Raw genomic sequence first — 24670 nt, 5'->3', positions numbered from 1 at the left:
TTTTCTTGATTTCTACCTTCGCCGATTTCGGCATCGTGAAGAGCTCGGGAATTACTTTCGTCATTCCTTGCATATTATAGTTCATCACGAAGTTCTAGTAACTTGGTGATAGTGACTAGAGAACTTTGTCAATTACTATCTTATCTGGAAGATTAACTCCCACTTGATTCAAGCAATTGTAGTACCCAGACAATCTGAGCACATGCTCACTGGTTGAGCTATTCTCCTCCATCTTGTAGGCAAAGTACTGTCAGAGGTCTCATACCTCTCGACATGGGCATGAGTGTGAAATACCAATTTCAACTCTTTGAACATCTTATATGCTCTGTGGTGTTCAAAACATTTTTGAAGTCCCGGTTCTAAGCCGTAAAGAATGGTGCACTAAACTATCAAGTAGTCATCATACCGAGCTTTGTCAAACGTTCATAACGTCTGCATCTGCTCCTGCAATAGGTCTGTCACCTAGCGGTGCATCAAGGACATAATTCTTCCATGCAGCAATGAGGATAATCCTCATATCACGGAGCTAGTCTGCATCATTGCTACTAACATGTTTCAACTAATTTTTCTCTTAGGAACATATAAAAAATAAACGGGGAGCTATATCGCGAGCAATTGATCTACAACATAGATATGCAAATACTATCAGGGCTAAGTTCATGATAAATTAAAGTTCAATTAATCATATTACTTAAGAACTCCCGCTTAGATAGACATCCCTCTAATCATCTAAGTGATCACGTGATCCAAATCAACTAAACCATGTCCGATCATCACGTGAGATGGAGTAGTTTTCAATGGTGAACATCACTATGTTGATCATATCTACTATATGATTCACGTTCGACCTTCGGTCTCTAGTGTTCTGAGGCCATATCTGCATATTCTAGACTCGTCAAGTTTAACCCGAGTATTCTGCGTGTGCAAAACTGGCTTGCACCCATTGTATGTGAACGTAGAGCTTACCACACCCGATCATCACGTGGTGTCTCAGCACGAAGAACTGTCGCAACAGTGCATACTCAGGGAGAATACTTATACCTTGAAATTTTAGTAAGGGATCATCTTATAAAGCTACTGCCGAACTAAGCAAAATAAGATGTATAAAAGATAAACATCACGTGCAATCAAAATATGTGACATGATATGGCCATCATCATCTTGTGCCTTTGATCTCCATCTCCAAAGTACTGTCATGATCTCCATCATCACCGGCATGACACCATGATCTCCATCATCTTGATCTTTATCAATCTGTCGTCACATGGTCGTCTCACCAACTATTGCTCTTGCAACTATTGCTATCGCATAGCGATAAAGTAAAGCAATTACATGGTGCTTGCATCTTATGCAATAAAGAGATAACCATAAGGCTTCTGCCAATTGCCAATAACTTTTACAAAGCATGGTCATCTTATACAAAAATTTATATCTCATCACGTCTTGACCATATCACATCACAACATGCCCTACAAAAACAAGTTAGACGTCCTCTACTTTGTTGTTGCAAGTTTTATGTGGCTGCTACGGGCTGAGCAAGAACCGTTCTTACCTACACATCAAAACCACAACGATATTTCGTCAAGTATGTGCTGTTTTAACCTTCACAAGGACCGGGCGTGGCCACACTCTATTCAACTAAAGTTGGAGAAACTGACACCCGCCAGCCACCTGTGTGCGAAGCACGTCGGTAGAACCAGTCTCGCGTAAGCATACGCGTAATGTCGGTCCGGGCCGCTTCATCTAACAATACCGCCGAATCAAAGTATGACATGCTGGTAAGCAGTATGACTAGTATCGCCCACAAATCACTTGTGTTCTACTCGTGCATATAGCATCAACGCATAAACCTGGCTCGGATGCCACTGTTGGGGAACGTAGTAATTTCAAAAAAAATCCTACGCACACACAAGATCATGGTGATGCATAGTAATGAGAGGGGAGAGTGTGTCCACATACCCTCGTAGACTGAAAGCGGAAGCGTTATGACAACGCGGTTGATGTAGTCGTACGTCTTCACGATCGACCGATCCTTAGTACCGAACGTACGGCACCTCCATGTTCTGCACACGTTCAGCTCAGTGACGTCCCGCGAACTCATGATCCAGTAGACCTTCGAGGGAGAGTTTCGCCAGCACGACGGTGTGGTGATGGTGATGATGATGTTACCGGCGCAGGGCTTTGCCGAAGCACTACGATGATATGACTGAGGTGGATTATGGTGGAGGGGGGCACCGCACACGGTTTGGAACAATCAACTTGTGTGTTCTAGGGTGCCCCTTGCCCCCGTATATAAAGGAGCAAGGGGGAAGTCCAGCCGGCCCTTGGTCCACCCAAGGAGAGGAGGAATCCTCCTCCTAGTAGGAGTAGGATTCATCCTTTCCTAGTCCTACTAGGAAGGAGGAAGGGGAAGGAAAGAGAGGGAGAGGGAGAGGGAAAGAGGGGCCGCGCCCCCCTCCCCTAGTCCAATTCGGACTCCCCTTGGGAGGGGGCGCGCCACCTCCTGGGCTTCTGCCCTCTCTCTCCCCTAAAGCCCACTAAGGCCCAATACTTCCCCGGGGGGTTTCGGTAACCCTTCCGGCACTCCGGTTTTCTCCGAAATCACCCGGAACACTTCCGGTGTCCGAATATAGCCGTCCAATATATCAATCTTTATGTCTCGACCATTTCGAGACTCCTCGTCATGTCTGTGATCACATCCGGGACTCCAAACTATCTTCGGTACATTAAAACACATAAACTCATAATACCGATTGTCACAGAACTTTAAGCGTGCGGACCCTACGGGTTCGAGAACTATGTAGACATGACCGAGACACGTCTCTGGTCAATAACCAATAGCGGAACCTGGATGCTCATATTGGCTCCCACATATTCTACAAAGATCTTTATGGGTCAAACTGCATAACAACATACGTTGTTCCCTTTGTCATCGGTATGTTACTTGCCCGAGATTCGATCGTCGGTATCTCGATACCTAGTTCAATCTCGTTACCAGCAAGTCTCTTTACTCGTTCCGTAATGCATCATCCCGCAACTAACTCATTAGTTACATTCTTTGCAAGGCTTATAGTGGTGTGCATTACCGAGAGGTTCCAGAGATACCTCTCCGACAATCGGAGTGACAAATCCTAATATTGATCTATGCCAACTCAATAAACACCATCGGAGACACCTGTAGAGCACCTTTATAATCACCTAGTTACGTTGTGACGTTTGGTAGCACACAAAGTGTTCCTCCGGTATTCAGGAGTTGCATAATCTCATAGTCATAGGAACATGTATAAGTCATGAAGAAAGCAATAGCAATATACTAAACGATCAAGTGCTAAGCTAACGGATTGGGTCAAATCAATCACATCATTCTCTAATGATGTGATCCCATTAATCAAATGACAACTCATGTCTATGTCTAGGAAACTTAACCATCTTTGATTCAACGAGCTAGTCAAGTAGAGGCATACTAGTGACACTCTGTTTGTCTATGTATCCACACATGTATCAAGTTTTCGGTTAATACAATTCTAGCATGAATAATAATCATTTATCATGATATAAGGAAATATAAATAACAACTTTATCATTGCCTCTAGGGCATATTTCCTTCATGTTGAAGCTGCCATGTCAGCCGAGGTGTTGAAGCAGTTCGGCGTGATGGACATCGGCTTGAAGAAGCAACAGTGCGGCCATGCCGACGCAGGTTGTGACTTGTGACGCGGTCAATGCCGGCTTGATGAAGTGACCATGCGGTGATGCCGGTGTGCGCGCTCCGTGTAATCTGTAGGGCAGCGATGTTGGTGATGATTTATCCTTCGCGATGCCGAACTCTTGTTCGGCTTGCCAAGATGATGATCCGAAGAAGTTAAGCTCGGCTCAACAAAGCAGGGATGTGTCTAGCGCAGGTCGGCAGCCATGGAGCAATATTGCCGGACTGGTTTGACACCAGCGTGATGGTGAAGATTACCTCGGAGGAGGCTTAAAATTTTATGGGTACGTGTTTAAAAACAACGCACAATACCTTAGAAAAAATTCCTTCAAAAAGGGTTGTCCAATATCACGTTCATGAAGAAACATGAACTCGGGCCGGATTCGTATTCGCGCAGAAAACAGATCGAGAAATTGGTCCACTCATCGGAAGGTTCCCGGAGTTTGAACCGTCAGATCGAGATGAAATTTGGAGGGATAGTAGATATGGGAATTCCGCAGCAGATGAACGGTTGGATCTTCCAAAGGACCTCCGAGCTGGGCTCTGGAAACCACACCCTAAACTCGTCCAGATTTGACAGGGCTCCGGTATATCGTAGATTGCCAGATATTCCTCCATCGGAACTCGATGAAATTTTGCATGGTTGTTGTAGACTTAATTCCGCACAATTCTACCGAAGGAATTGTTAAAGAGATGCTCGAGGAGGTGGTGGCAGCGGATACAAGTTTGCTGTTCGGGAAAACAGGATGGTCGCCCGAGGGCAATGTTCACGTCGAGCCCCCGAGCTCCATGGATGATTCCTCCATGATCTTGATAGAGATCGGAGTTGATGTTGATGAAGGCCCTCGTCCAAACATGATGATTGGAGGTAGGGCAAAATCCTCGGTCAAGCCAAGGTGATTAGTCGAGGCGGCGACGAAGACTCAACGTGGCAGTTGATCTGCAGGCGAGCCATTGATCCTTTTGCCAATCACACAGCGGAACTCTCAATGAAAGCACCATTGTAGGTGTCAAAACCGACAGATCTCGGGGTAGGGGGTCCCGAGCTGTGGATTTAGGATCAATGGTAACAGGGACGATGAACACGGTGTTTTTACCCAGGTTCGGGCCCTCTCTATGGAGGTAAAACCCTACGTCCTGCTCTTGTTTATATCAATGGAGTATCAAGTACAGAGTTGATCTACCTCGAGTTCATATATTGTGGTCTAAACCCTAGAGGTATGATGAGTAATGTCATAATGATCTAGCATATATCTATCAACTAGCCTAGCCTCGGTTTATATAATGCACCAGAGGCCTAGGATAACAAGAGTCCTAGTTGAATACGCGAGTGGGAGGAGTCCTTGTCTTGATCACCAAGTCTTGTGGAATCTTCCTCGTGTATACATCGGTTGTCCGAACTGGCCCATGATATACGACCATGGGGGTCCTCGGCCCAATCTAACTGATCAAAAGACGACGTGGTGAGTACCCCCTAGTCCAGGACACCGTCAAGGACCGCTGGCAAGGCCAGCCTCGCGAGGGCGCCTAGAGAGACCAGCCTCGTGAGGACCATCCTCAGGGCAATGTCGGCCTCCCTCCGCTACCACCACCACCAAGAAGGAACGACGACCACCACCAGGACGAGGGGGCTGGCGGCTTCCAGGAACCTCGCGCCATCGCCTGCATCCTAGGTGGCGCTCAGGCCCCAGCCTCCCAGCGCATCTTCAAGCAGTTCACTCGTGAGGTGAACGCGGCCCTCCCTAGGCTCCAGGCCACGCGTCCGCTCAGGTGGTCCAAGTGCACCATCACCTTCAGCTTGTTCGACCAGCTCAAGTGTGCGGCGACTATCGGCACCCTCCCGATGCTCTACTCGCCCATTATCAGCAATGTCCTTGTCACCAAGACCCTCATCGATGGCGGTGCAGGGCTCAATGTTCTTTCCATCAATACGTTCGACCGCCTCCAGGAGCCATATGACCAGCTGCAGCCCGCTAAGCCCTTCTCAGGGGTGACCGACGGCTCCACCACTCCGATAGGGCAGATCCACCTCCCTGTCACCTTCCGCCAACGCGAAAACTACCGCACCGAGCTCATCGACTTCGATGTCGCCCACATCCGCCTCACGTACAATGCCATCCTTGGGTATCCAACCCTGTCCAAGTTCATGGCAGTGACCCAACATGGCTACAATGTCCTCAAGATGCCAGGGAAACCGCGACATCATCACGATTGCCTGCGAGGAGAAGGACGCGGTGTGCTCCCTCGAGCGCGCTTACCAGGCCGCGACGGTCGAGGACCCAGACCACGAAGGCGCCATCTACCCTCCTGAGGTTGCCCCCAAGAAGAAGAAGAAGCAGCTGCGCCACCAAGAGCCTCAGGAAAGCAGTGTCTCCAGCGGCACCACCTCAGGACCTGCACCCACGGACGGGGCGCCTCCCTCTCTCGCATAGGAAGGCACGCTCGGCGCCCTCCTCAGGCGGGCTCGGGGGCTCTCTTCTGGAGGGCCTCAGACTTAGCCAGCGTCACGAGGGAGGCGCTCGAGCACCACATGGAGGCATGCTTCATCGCACGCTTCCCTCATGAGGGCACAATCATGGGGTGCCTGGTGCTCAGGAGTTCATCACTAAGGCCAACGAGGAGCTTCAAGAGGCGAGAGCCATGCGCGGCGATCGCCACCCACCACCCGGCGCGGCTCCTTGTCCTGGCGAGGACGACGAGCTGCGCATCTGCGTCAACATCCCAGGGCTCAACAAAGCTGCATCCCAGGAACGCTTCTGGCCATCGCATGTTTGTCGGTGTGAGGGCCCCCCTCACAGCTATGTTCGCATGCCTTTTGGCCTGCCGAATGCGGCTGTTACCTTCCAGCGTCGCCTACGAAGCATTCTGGCGGCTCAAGAGGCCAAGAACCACGCTGTCCTGGCTGAGGTGGCAATGGTTCTTCGCGAGCCTCCCGGGCCTCCAGAGCCTCACGAGGTTCAGGACCCAGGCGGCTCGTGAGGAGCGACTTCTTCAGCGCGCATCTTCAACTGCTTTAACATCTCTTCAGCAACGGTGCCAGGTGACATTTTCTGGTTTACTCAGTTGGGGGTGCCCCTCGGGCTGCATTATCCCCAGATCGCATGGGCATGTCCCTGCGACGTGTATCCTTTTGCATCTTTAATTTACTCTGTTGGGGGCACCCCTTGGGCTGCATCATCCCCAGGCCACATGGGTCTGTCCCTGCATCATGTATCATTTTTGCATCTACCAGAACTAGCGTTACCTCCTTCCTTAAGATGATTTATGTTGTCACCTACTTGCATGTTGCCCTACGCGGCCTCCCGCGTTGCTGACCGGCGGCTACACATGTTGGCACGGCGCTTGTGCTCGGGTCCATCGCTGCAACGCTGACAAACCTAAGAGATCGAGCTCTGGCTCGCGGCCCGCCCCGCGCACGTCACCTCACCAGATCCTCAGTGCCTTCATCTTCTTGCGGAAAGATCACCGACAGGACAACAAACGCGATTATGAGTTATATTCTCCCCTTGAACTAACCCGCAGGAATCTTCAGAGCTTAGCTACAGGTGGCCCCCGCTGGTTGCCCCTTTTTCACACGATTCGCTTGTGCGTTAAATGGGGGGCTCCTGAGCATCGCGCCTCAGGAGCTCCTACTAACTCTCCAGCCCTCACCCCCTGGCCTTGACCATGGCATCGCGACCTGGCATACCAGCGGCGGCTGAGCCTCGCTCGAGGGTCGGGACCCGAGGACGCAGAGCATTCAGATGAGCGAGGAAAGGGGAGGCCGACGTGAGCCCTACCTAGTAACACCGCCGCTGAAGTGCAAGTCGGGCGCCGCGCAGGGAATCACCTCAGGCTCGTTAAGATAAGTCACACATTCGTGTTAGCACGACGCCGCGGTCTGGAATTTTTGACTCTCGCAGCCTTGCTCCAGCAATGCCCCCTTCCTTTTCGGCCTTCAAGCAGCTGCTTGCATGCCAAAGGGGACATCTTGAGCATAGCGCCTCAGGAGCTCTTACCGGACCTTGGGCCGCTCACCTCCTCGCTTTGACCACTGCATCGCGACCTGGCATACCAGCAACGGCCGAAGCTTGCCTGGGGACTGGGACCTGCCGGCGTAGAGCAGTAAGCTACCACAAACTTATAGTAGGAATAATAAAGATTGGAGCAAAAGCATTACAGGTTCTTTACACACCCCCACGGGGTTCGTCTCGACTCCTTGCAGGGAACAAAAGAAGAAAAACCTCAAGGAGCCCTGGCTACGAAAGTCGCCACCGATGCCATCATCAGCAATGGGCCACGAGAGGCCGACGCCAACCCCATCCAGGTCATCGACGACGCCGAGCAGATGCCGCTACTGTGCTCCGGGCACGGCGAGAGCTCGGGGGCACGTAGATGCCGTCGCTCGACTCCGGGGACTCACTAGGCTCAGGAGAGTCGCTTGACTCCTAGGAGTCGTTGCTGCTGCTGGAGGAGCTGGGGCAGGCTCGACCCCTACTGCCACGCCATCCCAGCGGCTCCCCCTAGGGCAGCTCTCCAGGCGGCGGCCTTCCTCGTCGAAGACCTTGAAGAACAGCGCGGAGGTGCCGTCATACTCGAAATGGATTGCAAGGCCCCCCTCCGCGCGGCAAGCGCGGTCGACCTCGCCCCATCCTCGGGTCATGAAGATCTTGCCTTGGGGGACGACCTCCAGCTGCAGGTCACCCACCCGGTGACCGAAGATTGTTCGGAGTCCCGAATGAGATCACGGACATGACGAGGAGTCTCAAAATAGTCAAGAGGTAAAGATTGATATATTGGACAATGATATTCGGACACCGGAATGGTTTCGGATCGTTTCGGATATTTTTTGGAGTACCGGGATGTTACGAGAACCCCCGGGGAAAGTAATGGGCCTCATGGGCCATAGTGGAGAGAGGAGGCAGTTCACAAGGGGTGGCCACCCCCCCATGGGAGTCCGAATTGGACAAGGGGAGGGGGCGGCGCCCCCCTTTCCTTCTCCTCCTCCCTCTCCCTTCCCTCTTTCCCCTTCCATGAGAAGGAAGGGGGAAACCTACTAGGACTAGGAGTCCTAGTGGGTTCCCCCCCACTTGGGCGTGCCCCTAGGCCAGCGGCCTCCTCCCCTCCTCCTTTATATACGGGGGCAGGGGCACCCCATAGCACATCAGTTGTTCTCTTAGCCTTGTGCGGTGCCCCCTCCACAGTTTACTCCTCCGGTCATAGCGTCGTAGTGCTTAGGCGAAGCCCTGCACGGATCACATCACCATCACCGTCACCACGCCGTCGTGCTGACGAAACTCTCCCTTGACCCTCTGCTGGATCAAGAGTTCGAGCGACGTCATCGAGCTGAACGTGTGCAAAACTCGGAGGTGTCGTACGTTCGGTGCTTGATTAGTTGGATCGCGAAGACGTTCGACTACTTCAACCGTGTTAAGCTAACGCTTCCGCTTTCGGTCTACGAGGGTACGTGGACACACTCTCCCCCTCTCGTTGCTATGCATCTCCTAGATAGATATTGCGTGATCATAGGATTTTTTTTTTGAAATTGCATGCTACGTTCCCTAACAAAAGATGCACTGACGACCTTAGATTCTTTCTGCATCAATGCTATCCCCAGGGAAAGAAAAAATTTGGCTCATGAGCTAGCAGCTAGAGCCAGAAGATAAGAAGACTTGATGCTCGCGGACATGCCAGCGAAGTTGCGCTCTCTCATGCTAGCTGAATTTAACACTGATGTGTGAAGTTTGGGTAGTCATTCTTAAAAAAATCACATACATCGATATGTATCTTGTCAAAAGAGAAGCACACCATCAGAAAACAAGGTTCAACCAATATTAATTAATTTGATAATGAGATGGCACATCGGTTATTATATAGGTTATGCTGAAGGATTCGAGATCTCATGTTATATTTTGCTTTTAGCAACAATCTCTTGTAAGCAGCATCGTATTAGCTTATTCATTTCAGTAAGAACAGACCATCTCTATTTGGTATGTTGCACTATAGCATTGTTTCTATATGCTAATATTAGTCAAACACACGATTATATCGTTGAACTCTAAAATGTAATTTTTGTTTTCAGAACTTATGCATACACTACACAGGATTCACGGTTTTCCTCATCTCATTATCCTTTTTTGGCAATTCAATCATTATTCAAGGTTTGAATAAGTATATTGATTATCCATAGTTTGGTTATCTTCACATCAATCTTCCAGGGAGCCATACACATTCAAAATAACAAGAAATGAAATACCATCCAACAATATTGAGTGTTTCTATCTACCCGTACACGTTTGTAATATATTAGTGGAGTTCACCAATGGGAAGAACGTATTGCATCACTCTCGGTAATCTTCGTCCCACCTCCCACCACCCCTCCCACCTGTTTTCCTCTTTTCTCGTCTGGCCGGCAATACCTAACGTATCTATGGTAATCAATCACAATTAATCCACCTATGGTAAGCCTATAAACTCAGAAATCTCAAATATGATAATTATAGTAATAAATCAATCCATGTATGGTAAGGTCATAACTCAGGAACTTTTGAATATGGTAATTATGGTAATAAATCAATCCAGGTATGGTAATGCTGTAAACTTAAATTACCCCAAGGCCAGCCATATTAGCGTACACAGAAAAATCAACAGCTCGCATCCAATTTTGCTTCCATGATCTGCCATCCAATTCAAGGCCCCAGATGCAATGTTCTACACCAACCCACGCGCACGTCCTGCCTAGCGATCGACCGAGATCAAAATCTCCCTAGCCAAACACCGACCGCCGCTTCACTTACATACTCCGCCCACGACACTGGCCCACTGGCGGCGGTGGCGCTAGCGATTATATTAGCACTTCGCATTTTATTGGGAAGCTCTAAAAAAGTTCGGTGCACATGATCAGTGTGAAAGGAATACCACTAAGCAGAACTTCTCATGCATTAATTTCTTTGCAATACATAGTGTGGGTATGCTCTAGGACTAGCGGGAAAATCTCTTTCCTATTGCAATGCAAAGTGCATCTTATATCTGAAAATAATATAGCTTTCGCTTTTTAACATGTCGTTGCCCCCAACCCCATCAACGCCGTCATCATCGTTCTCCATAACCATACAACAACCTAAGTGGCCAACTACTCCGCCAAGTATATGTCCTCCCCTCTATCTCTTTATCTTTCACAAAGACATGACAAAAAGTAAAGTAGCATCATCGTTCGCCTAGCTTTTCGATAATGCATATTAAATATGTCTTGAGAGAGAGAGGGAGGGAGAGGGAGGGAGGGGGAGAGGGAGAGAGAGGGGAGGGGGGAGAGAGAGAGGAGGGCGAAGGAGTGAGAGGGAGGGAGACTAGCTGCCATGACGCAACAAAAAACTGTATGCACACATGACTAAGACAAGAACATTCTGAAATATACCCAAACTGCAGAGAGAGGGAGGGAGGAAGAGAGATAGATGCCCCAACTACACGGCTACGTATTTGAATGGGTGCTTGAATTGGAGAAGTGGAGATAGTGGGTGGAAGAAGAAGAAGAAGAGGTAGAGTGATTTAGTGGTAAAAGAAAGACAGAACGTCGCTTGATGTACACGAGGATCTTAAAAAATAGGGACAATTACATTTGAGCCTTAGTTGTGTCACACCTGTTTGATTTGTCCTTAAATTAAGAAAACCTCGTTTCTGTCCAAACTGGTTAGCTCCTCTTATGCTTTTGCCCTTTGACCGTTTGACAAACACTTTGAAAACTTCATAACGAATTCATACTAACTCCAAAAAATACAAATAAGTATCAAAATGTTCAGAACAACATCACCAATATGTGCATGCCATTTGCATTCATGAAAACCCTGTGCAAAAGCCGCCATCTTAGTTTGACCTCATATGATCTCAACATGAATAGTAACTAAGATGGGGGCTTTTGAACACTTTTTTCATGAATGCAAATGACATGCACATATATGCGATGTTGTTCTGAACATTTTGATATTTTATTTGTATTTTTTGGAGTTGGTATGAATTTGTTATGAAGTTTTTAAAGTGTCGGTCAAACGGTGAAAGGGCAAAAGTATAAGAGGAGCGAACGAGCTTGGACATAAACGGTTTTTTTTTGAATTTTGGGGCAAATCAAACAGGTGTGACACAACTAAGGGCTCAAATGTAGTTGTACCTAAAAAATATATATTAGACAAAATTAATGTTGAATACTAAAATATATATGCCCCTATAGCAATGCATGGGCAACGCACAACAAAGGTGAGGTGGGCGTCACCCGTTTCTAAAAGAAAGGGCTCCAGCTAGCGAGAAATGTCCCGCCGCGGCTGGAAACCGTGCGGGAAAGATAGGGTCCGATAGAAAAAAGAGAAGGGTGCGTCATGGGATAGGTTTTTGTGTTCGGCCTGCGTATTGGAGATATATAGCATGGCCCATAGTCCGAACAATCATATTTCTCTTCACATATGGTCTGGATTTGGGGGATCTCGGACTGTCCAGATGGTTGAATTTCGAGGAGCCTCGAACACGCCATAATGTATGAGGAAGAAATAAGCTTCGACCTTAGAGGCGACCTTAATCATTTGTTTGATTCATTTATATATGCATTATAACCCGTAGCAACGCACGGGCGTTCTACTAGTTGAGTTTACAGTTTCACGTAACACAAGAACTCTTTCGGTTCAGGAAAAAAAAAAGAACTCCTTCCATGATGTTTTTGCTCTTCAAAAAAGAAAGTGTTCGGGCAGGAGAAATTAAAGCCCTCAGCCTAAACCAACGTCCAAATTCTGGCGCAAGAAGTTCAACACTCCTGCGCATACATGGTCGACAGGTTTACGTGGGAGATCTCTTTGCCTGATCATGTACTCCACAGGTGCACCACGGGCGGTAATGCTACACCTACGTGACGTTTTGCACCCCAGGCCGACCTGCTCTGCTCCCTACGTATCCGTATCCCTATCCGTATCAGTATCACCCAACTGTAACCGCAAAAGATGGGAAAACTGCTCTGCTCTGGCTCTTTGCTTTGGCAGTCGCTAGCCGACGAACAGAAAAGCTCCCTTTTGATTTTTGGATGCAGTCCAAGGCTGCAGCTCTGCATCTCCTCTCAGCAGCAGAGCGGGCTGGTAGTGGCATGCCGTGCCTGCCACCGATCGGAACCAACTGCATTTTGCCGTTTGCACCTTCCAAATACGGCCGCGCCAGCGGAGCTAGCTCTGCGACTCTGCCTCGGCCGTGCCATTTTATCACGAGCTCACCACCCACTCCAGACGAGACGACCCGGTTCCACGCTTTGCGCTGCTCCCGTAAAACCCTGACCCCCATCGCCGCCACCACCACTCACCAGTTCACCGCCGCACACGAGCGCCCGCACGATCCACCAGACCGAGGCCGAGATGGCGTCCGCCGCGTCGTCGTGGGTCATCCTGGGCAAGGCGCCGCGGGTGACGGCCGCCGACGCCGACGCCGACCTCCCTCCGGGCGCCGACCTCTCCCTCGCGCTGCCGGCGCCCCCGCGCATCGCGCTCCTCACCATCCCGCCGCGCATCTTCCCGGGTCGCACCGCTTCCGACAACTACCCGTCCGTCGTCGCCGTCGACCCCACCGGCCTCATCCTCTTCCACGCCGACCAGGGCCGCGCAACGGGCCCCACCATCATCGACACCCCCCGCCATCAGAAGTTCTGCTGGCGCTCATTCGTCGCGGGCTACTTCGTCCTTGACGCCACTACCGCCTCCGCCCTTCCCCTCCCCGAGCCCGAGCTCATCCTGCACGCGGGCCACCTCGGCCTCATCTCCTCCCCGGGGGGTGGCGGCCACTACATGGTCGTTGAGCTCCAGCCCATCCTCGGCGGTGAGCACGGCACCCTCCTACGCTTCTCGTCCGACGTCGGAGAGTGGGTCAGCAAGGGCATCCACATCCCGCTTCCTTTCCGGCAGTTGGCCCCCAACGGCGCGGTCTCGTACTAGGGGAGGCTCTGGTGGGTCGACCTCTCCTGGTGCCTCCTCGCCTGCGACCCCTTCGAGGAGGCGCCGGTGCTGAGGGTCGTCCCTCTACCGCCGGGCAAGGTGCTCGAGTGCAGGGAGGGCTGGGGATTTCTCGACAAGTACCGCTGCGTGCGTGTCAGCGGCGGCAAGCTGCGGTTCCTGGACATGTACCGGAACCGTAACAGCCGCGGCGCTGCGCAGATCAGCGTCTGGACGCTCGCCGATCCGGACTCCACGGAGTGGACGCTGGAGTACGAGGCCACCTTTGCGGAGATCTGCAACGACGCGAGCTACAAGGCGACTCGTCTGCCAAGGAAGATCCCGGTGCTTGGGCTCATCCATCCCACCAACCCTGACGTGGTCTACTTCTTCCTCGACAAGCATCTGCTCGGTATCGACGTGCGTGCTCGCAAGGTTGTGGAGTGTGAGATCTACGAGCTGGTTGCCCCGCCTAGCAAGCACGTGTGTACCCGTTTCCTTCACGCTTGGCAGCTGCCACGGGCTCTCAGCTGCTCAGGTAATTCCATCTTCCACCCACTGTAAATTCATGTTCTTTAAAGGAGACGGTTAATTGATGTTCATGCATTTCCTTTAAAGAACAAACAAGTCAATGTATTTAGAAATGTAGCCCACTTAAAGTTAAAGCATGAAACGGACATTTGAAAAGTTAAATATTATGGCTCCTCATTGCTCAAGTGTTGTCAATGATTTTGTCATTCCAGTGAGGCATATAACTTCGCTTTTATAACTGCAATTAGAAATACACGTTTGTTTGTGCTAAATTAATAAGCTTGTTGTTGGAGGAGCTGGAAGCTGCATGTTAGTTATAACTTATAGACATGTGTGTTGAATTATGTAAACTTTCAATAAATTGTGTAAACTTTGCCAACATTTTGTTTCGAAAGCACTACACAAGCCTATAGATGGAATGCAAGTAAATTGCTCGAAGATCCACTTCACCATATAGATGCATGCACGTGTATTATAGAAACTGACAAATTGTCTCCAATGATCCATGAATATGTGATTGCCTTTTTGAAACGTACTCATGTTTTCCTTTTCATGTTTTTCTTTTCTTCTCGTACTAGCTAGGTAGTAGGATGATCCTGTGCTACCTTTTGATTTCAATATGCATCTTCCACTAATCCATCAATATTCAGAGTGAATCTGCTATTAGTCACATAAGCACTACATGAAGCAAGCCTATTTGAACGAATAACCAATTTAACCATGACCCCTCTTTCTGAATTGCATGTTAATATGCTTCCACATATGCAAATTTATACTTGAATTGATGTGTGGTAAGTTCATGTGCTTCTAACTAAAATTTGTCATTGGAATCCAAAACTAGAAGATCATCTTCTCAAATCTAGCATTTCTTTTTATTTTAATAATACTAGAATGAGGACTGGATCTACTATTTATTCAGATGCCTTTTTCCCAAACAATTACAAATGCTTGGGCCAGCTCCCTGTGCTATTCATTTTAGTCTGAAATGAAACAGTTGGAGCTTGTCCTAGCTACTGTGTAAATATTGACAGAAGTGTTGTTAATTTTCCAGTTTCCATGGTGTGGAATGGGTACATAGTCATCAATAAGCACACCGAATCAGCAGTTTTTTCGAAAAAAAAACAGCCGTTAGATGAAAGTGCTACATTGTGGTGCTATTTTCACTAATCTATAGCCGAATTAGATGACTGAATCGAGATGTGATGTATGCCTTTTAGTTCCTTCTCCTTTTGGATGAATTTCCTTCTCCTTGGTTGCAGGTTGAAGCTGAGTGACCAGCAGTTGGTAATTAGCGTCGTCTTGGGCAACACTCATCAGACAAAATGGACGAAACGTTTTGCTTGCTTGTTTGTCTTCTCACTGTTTCAGTTCGGACATGAATTAGTAGTAGTACTGGTCATTTTAATTTAGCGCTATATATGCATGATGTGCCGTGTTGGCTCAGAAGTAATTCAGGCAGTGTTCCTAGGGGTCATTGGGTCCGGAAGTAAGGCAGTAAACTCTTGATCTGTTTCTATCGTGTTAACTTTGCCTATCCGTTGCAGCGATTACCAACTGGACGCATGTGAGATTGTGATACATCCTTTGTTGCGTTATCTGACTTTTTTTCCTGCAAAAAAGATGAACTGGCTCTTGTTTTTGGTAATAGTCCAGTGAAATGTCACTGCCCATTGCATATTGTCCTTGACTGGATTTGGTGGTTGATTTCTTTCGATCGTTTTCAAGCTTGTTCGTCTGTCGTCGGAGTAGCATTTCTTAGAGCATCTACAGCGGGCGCCTCAAATCCGCCTTGTACGCTTGGGCGGGCCGCCCGGTCACTGTCCGGTCTTAAAATTATGACTTAGACGGGCGCCTCAAATGCCCGGGCTGACCGTCACCCTCATATCTAGCCCAAATATGAGGCGGATATGGCGCGTCCGAGCACGCCCGCCACGTCGGACCCGCCCACGTTGGCCCACTCGACCCCACATATATTCCTCCTCATCCGATTGTCGGACCAAACCCTAGTCACTTCACTCCACTCTCCCCCGCCACCCAAGCTCGTCTCCGGTGCCGTTCGGTCGTCTTCGACATGACGAGCTGTGGATCCGAATCCTTCACCTCTAGATCCGTCGACACTGAGCTCATCCCACGCGGCCCCTGAGGAGGAGATGGCCGTTCGTCTTGCGCTCCGCCACGCCCGGGAGGAGGCTCGTGCACGGCAGCGCTCGAACTCCTTTCGTTGGGAATCCACTGTGTCCCCCCAAATGGGGCATGGATCCAGCGCTAGGGCAGCCGTCGCTGCCTCACCGGAGGCAGTGCGGTCTGGCGTCCGAACGCGGTGGCAGACACACAACCCCTTTGTTGGCGCTCCGAGGCCATGGACGCACCGTGGGGGTCGTCAGACGCAAACATGGTGCGTTGTGCCTGCCGTGCGCGGGACATGGCGGCAGCGCTCGCCGCGGTGGATCGGCGAGGCGGAGTCGCATTCTCCGGCGCCCCGTACAGTGCACCAGCCCAGGCGCCGCAACCGCGTCGTGGTGGATGTCGCCGGCTCGTCACAAGACAGATCCATCATCGATCTGACGTCCACCAGCACCCAACGGGTTCCGGGCTACGACGAGGAAGAGTAGGGCATGGGAGACGGCGGCGCCTGGAGTCCCTTGAGTCGGCTTGTGTCCCATGCCCTACTCTACCTTGCCGGCGGCCGAACCAACACTCTGAGGGGCGTAGCCGGCCGTCGGACATGGCCACGGCGGAGCCGGACGAGCGGGGAGTAGAACCGGATGAAGCTCAGCTCAACGATCGATGCATTGCATGTAATAATATGGATTTGAGGTTTTTATTTTGAGTTGTCTGGATATGGAATGCATTTTCTAAGGCATTATCGAGCACTGTCAGCGAACGCTTGAGGGGTTGGATTTGCCAAGTCGATGCTCTTAGAGCAACTCCAATGCACCGGCCCATTTTGTCTGCGCGCGTCCGTTTGGGTCGCGGCGGAAATAAAAGTCGGCCCAATGCGCCAACCCAAACGGTTGTGCGTCTGCTTTTCGTCCGCCTGCCGACCCATTCCCGGCCCATTTTTGAGCCTCATTTGCGTTGGCGCGGACACGAGATGGACGCCTGCGACGCGCGCTAACTACTCCCCCTGGCCCTCCAGTCGGTGGCAGCCTCCACCATTTCCCCCCACTTTCGCAAAACCCTCCCGCCCGCGCGCGCTCCCACCGCTCGCCATGGACGACGACCTCGATGCCGCCGCCGCCAGCCTCGCCCCCCTCTCCTCGTCCGGCATCACGACTGCCCCCTCCGGCGAAGGCTAGCCCCGCAGTCCCCGCAAGACCGCCGTCGCGGTCAAGCCGAAGAAGAAGCTGACGCTCGAGGAGCGAGCCATGGAGTCGGCAAAGAGGAAGGGTCGGAAGCACGCGGCGGACGCGAGGGGCGAAGCAGCGGCCGTGGCCGCCATTGCCGCTGCCGCGTAGTAGGAGGCCCCCAACGCCCGCGTCGCGGCGGCAACGAGGGAGGCGCTGATGTACCTAGGGTTAAACCATGCTTAGCACGGCCTCGTCAACGCCGCCCTCGCCGCGGCGAGCACGGGCTCATCTGCGTTTCCTAGGATGGTGCTGCCTGAGTCGTCACACGCGTCGGCGACGCAGCCGATACCCGGGTTCCACGTCTACCCGCAAGCCTCCCGACTCTTCGGGGAATGCTCACCCGAGGTGAGCGTCGTGGCGCCTTCCACACCCGCGCCCACGCCCATCGACCCCAACGCCACACGGGTGGCTGGTGGCTCGTCAACCGGAGGGGTGAGGAAATGCGTGCGGCAGATGCCAGCCGACATGCTGCCGGGCGCACGCAACCTGTTCGACAGAATGCCAGCCTCCGACAACGACGATTTCATGCAGAACATCATCTTCGAGGGTGGTGTGGCTGCAGCTGGCAGTGCTGCCGGGGCTGGCTACGATCCGACGAGACACAAAGCTAGGACGACCGAGGGCCGTTCATGCCGTCGACCTTTGATGAAGATCAGGTCGCCTTCATGGATGCTCAGGTCGGCCTGGACCTAGACGGCTTCCCACTCGACCACGAGTTTCCGAAGGACTACGGGCTCGAGGAAGAGGACGAGTTGGACATCAAGGACGAGCTCGCCAACCAAGCCGCCGGGTCGAAGCCGAAGCTCAAGAGAAGGAAGACGAAGGCATACATGGCGGCCGAGGACAAGCTCCTTTGTGAGTGTTTGAGGGACATTGGGCAAGACCCCAAGACTGGCGCCGAACAAAAGACATCAACCTTTTGGACTCGTGTCCATCGTGAGTTCCATGAGCGTAAGAAGTTTCCACCGTACCAAATGCAAAGCACGCGCGGGTGGGTGTCCATTTCGAAGCGATGGAAGGTGATCCAACAAGAGTGCAACAAGTTTTGTGCCACTCTTGAGAGCATCAAGGCATGCCCCGTGAGCGGCATCGGCATGCAAGGCATGGTATGCTTTCAAGCGCCCCTCTTTGTGTCATTCCATTTATGTTTGCATGTCCATTTTCATATATATTTCCCAATATGCTTGCATGCAATTCATTTGTAGGCATTCCAAGCTTTGGAGGCATTCAAGGTCCAACACGATGGCAAGTCCTTCAACCTCTCCCATTGTTGGACGGTCATCAAAGATGAGGAGAAGTTCAAGACGCAATATGTCGCCCTCATGTCGCGTGGGGGGGAAGAAGGCCGTGGAGGAGGTTGGGGACGGCGAGAAGGCACGGCCGCTGGGGAAGACCAACTCCAAGAAGGAGGACAAGTGGGATGTGTCGTCAAACGTCTTGATCGCAACCGTGGAGGACATGATGACCAACAAGGACTCAAGGGAGGAGAAGCGCCGACAAAACAAGGAAGAACAAATGAACGCCTTCATGGAGATCCAAAGGAGGAGGCTTGAGATCGAGGCGGAGAAGCAAACGAGGATGCTTGAGATGGAGGCGGAGAAGCAAGCCAAGATGCTAGAGATCGAGGCCGCTCATGCCAAGACCAAGGCGAAAGAAGTGGCTATCGCTAGCATGACGACGGGTGTCGGTGTCAAAACTGGCGGATCTCGTGTAGGGGGTCCCGAACTGTGCGTCTAAGGTCGATGGTAACAGGAGACAGGGGACACGATGTTTACCCAGGTTCGGGCCCTCTCTATGGAGGTAATACCCTACTTCTTGCTTGATTGGTCTTGATGAATATGAGTATTACAAGAGTTGATCTACCACGAGATCGTAATGGCTAAAACCGTAGAAGTCTAGCCTGTATGATTATGATTGCCCTCTACGGACTAAGCCCTCCGGTTTATATAGACACCGGAGGGGACTAGGGTTGTACAAAGTTGGTTACAGAGAAAGGAATCTTCATAGCCGGTTGCCAAGCTTGCCCTCCACGCCAAGGAGAGTCCCGTCCGGACACGGGAAGAGTCTTCGGTCTCGTATCTTCATAGCCCATCAATCCGGCCCACGTCCAACATGTCAGACACCCGAGGACCCCTTAGTCCAGGACTCCCTCAGTAGCCCCCCAACCAGGCTTTCAATGACAATGTGTCCTGTGCGCAGATTGTCTTCGGCATTGCAAGGCGGGTTCTTCCTCCAATGACTTCAAAGAGATGTATTCGACCTTCCATTTAATGTCGTACCCCTCGGCTTCTGTGTATCAACGACTTCAGCTTCCACGTGTCGAGCGAATACGAGAGGTCAGGGTATTTTTGCACATAACACCCCGGCCACGTAAGAAAAAGCATCTATTTAAGGATATTGGATCTCAGATCCATTCAGCACCATGTGGAAAATCCTCAGAGCTTGCTAGGAAAGATCACTCCAACATGGCTAGCGCTCCCAGCTCTTCCTCCCGTCCCTACGGCCCAGAAAAAGGCGATTGGGAGAGATGTTCCGTATCCCACGGTCAGCTGGTGAAGCTGGAAACACAGGGATTTCTTCCCCCCGCGGATCTGGTCCTTGTTCGTGCAAGATTGACTTCTTTCAACTGCGGGGCTCAGGCGGAGAATTTCCCCAGTCCATCTAGGGGGGAACGAGTGTGCTTCGTTCCCTAGTTGCTAAGAGGCGTCGGATTGCCAATCCATCCATTCCTCCGAGGGCTTCTGGAGTATTATGGCCTCCAACTGCACAACTTCACTCCTGCCTCCATCCTGCACATCGCGGGTTACATCGCTCTTTGCGAGCTATTCCTGGGTTGTGAGGCCCATTTTGAATTGTGGAGGAAGCTATTCTGCCTCATCCCGCGTAACCAAGAGGGATCAATATTTGAAGTGGGAGGAGCCGAGGTATGGCGCATCCCCGAGACCGGATACCTGTCCGGCACACCGAAGAAGGCATCCGAAGAATGGCCTTCCAAATGGTTCTATATCGAGGACGTCGCCCTTCCTGACCCAGTCCGAAGGGGTCTTCCCGAATTTACAAGCGTTCCGTTGAAGAAACGCCACAGCTGGCGTCCTCGGAGCCTCGAGGAGGAAGATAGTGCGGAAGTCCGTCAATTGATGAGCAAGATAAAGACGCTTGCCCAGTCCGGATTATCAATAGTCGAGGTAATGGCGACTTCCATAGTACGAGGGGTTCAGCCACTCCAATACCGAGGGCTTCCCATGTGGCACTATAACGGGGAAGATGACGCCTCCCGCTGCGGTCAGAAGGGTCCGGACACCCCCGCCGCTTTGGCCAAAATATTGGCCGAGCTGTTCAAAGGGGAGGAAGAGGAATTTATTCATATTAAGCGCAGAGATGGATTTTCCATGTACAATCCTCCTAGCTGGGTGAGTCCCAACCCCTCTGCTCTACTCACACTGCTCCCTGAGTCACTTTTAATGAACATTAATCCGTCCATTTGTAATAGAAATGGCGAAAGATCGCCGAGGGGCTCCACAGCCTGATGACCCACAAGTATAGGGGATCTATCGTAGTCCTTTCGATAAGTAAGAGTGTCGAACACAACGAGGAGCAGAAGGAAATGATAAGCGGTTTTCAGTAAGGTATTCTCTGCAAGCACTGAAATTATCGGTAACAGATAGTTTTGTGATAAGGTAATTTGTAACGGGTAACAAGTAATGAAAGTAAATAAGGTGCAGCAAGATGGCCCAATCCTTTTTGTAGCAAAGGGCAAGCCTGAACAAACTCTTATATAGAGAAAAGCGCTCCCGAGGACACATGGGAATTATCGTCAAGCTAGTTTTCATCATGCTCATATGATTCGCGTTTGTTACTTTGATAATTTGGTATGTGGGTGGACCGGTGCTTGGGTGCTGTCCTTTCGTGGACAAGCATCCACTTATGATTAACCCCTATTGCAAGCATCCACAACTACAAAAGAAGTATTAAGGTAAACCTAACCATAGCATGAAACATATGGATCCAAATCAGCCCCTTACGAAGCAACTCATAAACTAGGGTTTAAGCTTCTGTCACTCTAGCAACCCATCATCTACTTATTACTTCCCAATGCCTTCCTCTAGGCCCAAATAATGGTGAAGTGTCATGTAGTCGACGTTCACATAACACCACTAAAGGAGAGACAACATACATCTCATCAAAATATCGAACGAATACCAAATTCACATGACTACTTATAGCAAGACTTCTCCCATGTCCTCAGGAACAAATGTAACTACGCACAAATCATATTCATGTTCATAATCAGAGGGGTATTAATATGCATAAAGGATCTGAACATATGATTTTCCACCAAATAAACCAACTAGCAGCAACTACAAGGAGTAATCAACACTACTAGCAACCCACAGGTACCAATCTGATGCTTTCGGACAAATATTAGATACAAGAGATGAACTAGGGTTTGAGAGGAAATGGTGCTGGTGAAGATGTTGATGGAGACTGACCCCCTCTTGATGAGAGGATCGTTGGTGATGACGATGGTGATGATTTCCCCCTCCCGGAGGGATGTTTCCCCAGCAGAACAGCTCTGCCGGAGCCCTAGATTGGTTCCGCCTCGTGGCGGCGGAGTTTCTTCCCAAAAGCTTGCTTATGATTTTTTCCAGGATAAAAGACTTCATATAGCAGAAGACGGGAACCGGAGGCCTGCCAGGGGGCCCACGAGGCAGGGGGGCGCGCCCCCCACCCTCGTGGCCAGGGTGTGGGCCCCCTCTGGTGGATTCTTCCTCCAGTATTTTTTATTAATTCCAAAAATAACTTCTGTGAAGTTTCAGGACTTTTGGAGCTGTGCAGAATAGGTCTCTAATATTTGCTCCTTTTCCAGCCCAGATTTCCAGCTGCCGGCATTCTCCCTCTTCATGTAAACCTTGTAAAATAAGAGAGAATAGGCATAAGTATTGTGACATAACGTGTAATAACAGCCCATAATGCAATAAATATCGATATAAAAGCATGATGCAAAATGGACGTATCAACTCCCCCAAGCTTAGACCTCGCTTGTCCTCAAGCGGAAGCCGATAACAATAAATATGTCCACATGTTTAGAGATAGAGGTGTCGATAAAATAAAATACGGACATGAGGGCATCATGATCATTCCTATAATAGCAACATATATGGATATTGTCATATGATTTCTTTTGCTCAACTAATAATCTATTCACAATGTAAAGTATGAATCAGAAACTTCATTGAGAACTAACAAACTATAATCTCAGTCATTGAAGCAATTGCAATTTATCATAACATCGGAAAGAGTCAATATAAGAGCTTTTCAGCAAGTCCACATACTCAACTATCATTTAGTCTTTCACAATTGTTAACACTAGCGCAATACTTATGGGTATGGATTTTTAATCAGACACAGAGAAAGATAGGGGCTTATAGTGTTGCCTCCCAACCTTTTACCTCAAGGGTAATGTCAACAATAATAATTCATGCTAACTTACATCCAATTGGATATATATATATATATATCAGGATCTTTCCAACACAATGTGCTTGCCAAAGGATAACATGTAAAAAGGAAAGGTGAAGATCACCTTGATTCTTGCAAGGTAAAAGACAAAAGTAAAAGATAGGCCCTTCGCAGAGGGAAGCAGAGGTTGTCATGTGCTTTTATGGTTGAATGCACGAAAACTTAATGCAAAAGAACGTCACTTTATATTGCCACTTGTGATATGGACCTTTATTATGCAGTCCATCGCTTTTATTGCTTCCATATCATAAGATCGTATAAAGTTTATTTTCTCCACACTAATAAATCACACATATTTAGAGAGAAATTTTTATTGCATGCAACATGACAACTTACTTGAAGGATCTTACTCAATCCATAGGTAGATATGGTGGACTCTCATGGCAAAACTGGGTTTAAGGATATTTGGAAGCACAAGTAGTATTTCTACTTGGTGCAAAGAATTTTGGCCAGCATGAGGGGGAAAGGCAAGCTCAACATGTTGGATGATCCATGACAATATACTTTATTTCGGATATAAGAAAACATAACCCATTACGTTGTCTTCCTTGTCCAACATCAACTCTTTACCATGTCATATTTTAATGAGTGCTCACAATCACAAAAGATGTCTAAGATAGTATATTTATATGTGAAAACCTCTCTTTCTTTATTACTTCCTATTAATTGCAACGATGACCAAACTATGTTTGTCAACTCTCAACAAATTTTATTCATCATACTATTTATATGTGAAGTCATTACTCTCCATAAGAGCAATATGATCTCTTTACTACTTTTTATTCTTTCTCTTTTCTTTCAGGATAATAGCAAGATAATCAAGCCCTTGACTAAACACTAATCTTAATTATATATATAGCTCACGGACTCGATTACATAGAAGGATCATAAGGCAAAACTCAAAACTAAATCATACTAAAACTTTGTTCTACTAGATCAAGATATTACCAAAAGGATCGAACTAAGAAAAACGGTAAAGATAGGAGTGTGATGGTGATACGATATCGGGGCACCTCCCCCAAGCTTGGCAGTTGCCAAGGGGAGTGCCCATACCCGTGTGATTATGTCTCCTTCTTTGGAGGTGAAGAGGATGGTGATGATGAAGATAATTGTGCCTTCAGCTTTTTCATATTATACTTGATAAGAGCAATTTCCTCCTTTAAATCATCGACCTCCGATTCCAGCTTCAATATTTTTTCACATAAATCTCCTTTGCTTTTCTGCCGAAAACGAGAAGGAATAGATCAGTTGTTAGACAGTTTAGCCCTCTTAGGAAGACTAGACTTTTTGAACTTCACGTGCATATCCCCAGGTTGAGGTAGAGGGACATCCTCCTCCTCTGAACTTGAATCATTGATCCTCATCAAATGAGCATCCTCCTCATCATCCGTAGTTCGACCACAAGGAGATAGATCCCCATAGGTTTTTGGGTCAGCAACGAGATGTGAGACATAGCTCTCTCCGTCGGAATCCCGAGATGACATCTTACTCCAAACCTGCTACAGAAACAGCTCGAAACAAAAATAGAGGATATTTGCATGGTACGGTGGTCAAAACCATCGGGAGATTATATAATGAATTTTTACCAACCAAAAGAAGTATCGTGCAAGAAAACGGAGTGTGGAGAGCACACG

General features: G+C 49.4%; 1 pseudogene; it reads left to right on the top strand.

Moving 5' to 3' along the window:
* The first annotated feature begins 13065 nt into the window (after window positions 1-13065).
* LOC123074388 (uncharacterized) lies at window positions 13066-20490 on the top strand (annotated as a pseudogene).
* The last annotated feature ends 4180 nt before the right edge of the window (window positions 20491-24670 follow it).

Source organism: Triticum aestivum, chromosome 3D (genome assembly GCF_018294505.1).
Source record: "Triticum aestivum cultivar Chinese Spring chromosome 3D, IWGSC CS RefSeq v2.1, whole genome shotgun sequence".
Classification (NCBI taxonomy): domain Eukaryota; kingdom Viridiplantae; phylum Streptophyta; class Magnoliopsida; order Poales; family Poaceae; genus Triticum; species Triticum aestivum.
Note: the sequence above shows the minus strand (reverse complement) of the source record. Positions and strands in the feature narration are given on the sequence as shown.